Source organism: Dendroctonus ponderosae, unplaced genomic scaffold, assembly GCF_020466585.1.
Source record: "Dendroctonus ponderosae isolate FM_Combo_2020 unplaced genomic scaffold, Dpon_F_20191213v2 Dpon_F_20191213_6, whole genome shotgun sequence".
Lineage (NCBI taxonomy): Eukaryota > Metazoa > Arthropoda > Insecta > Coleoptera > Curculionidae > Dendroctonus > Dendroctonus ponderosae.
Window position 1 is genome coordinate 7,889,223 of NW_026018814.1, and position 1,112 is coordinate 7,890,334.

Below are 1,112 nucleotides of genomic sequence, written 5' to 3' on the forward strand. Positions count from 1 at the left end.
TTTATTGTTTGTATATGTATTTATTGTATGTATTTGTTTCATGCTAATTAAATATTAGAAACAAATATTTTCTAAATAACATTTAACTAATATTTGCGAAACATTTCTTTTTATTTTGAAATATTTACCGTTAATTGACCAATGAAAATTCAGATCATATGTTCTAAAGTTTGTTCACACTTATTAAAAATAATATATTAATAACTTTTTGCGTGTTAGTGGTGTTAAATATAGACACAAAAAGTATTACGTACTAAGAAAACTTTTTATTATTTTATTTATTTCATGCTAATTAAATATTAGAAACAAATATTTTTTACAGAATGTTTAAATAACATTTGAAAAATATTTCTTTTTGCTCTGAAATATTTTCTATTTACTGATAAATGAAAACTCAGATCATAAGTTCTAAAGTTTATTCATATTTATTAAAAATATAATATTAGTAACTTCTTGGATGTTAGTGGTGTCATATATAGACACAAAAAGTATTACGTACTAGGAAAAACTATTTTTACTTTATTTCTTTCATGCTATTTAAATATTAGAAACAAATATTTTTGAAATAACATTTAAATAATATTTAAAAAATATTTCTTTTTGCTCTTAAATATTTGCTATTTATTGATCAATGAAAATTCATATAATATGTTCTAAAGTTTGTTCCCGCTTATTAAAATAATATATTAGTAATTTTTTGCGAGTTAGTGGTGTTATACAGGGTTGCTCATTAGTGCGTCAAAGTGCGATATCTCAGTAAATATGAAGTTTACAAGAAAATTCGTCCAACGAAAGTTTTTCACGTTTAAAAGGTCCACATTCTAAAATTACTTTCCAATATACAGGGTGCATCATAAACGTGTGGTAGTTACCAACTTTGGTTTTTTAAATAGAACTGCCCCTTTTTTCATTCATTTTCAGATTTGTCGTCAAAATTTAAGTTAAGTTTGTGTCAAACGTTTTACCTGAAAAATTTACGATTTCCGAGTTATTCGTATAAATGTGAAAGTTTTGACAGCTACTGGGTTCCACAGAAATTGATGCTGTACACTACCCGCTGCGAATTTTGGAAAACAGTTTTCAGCGATTCTAACAGAACATCATGATCTACG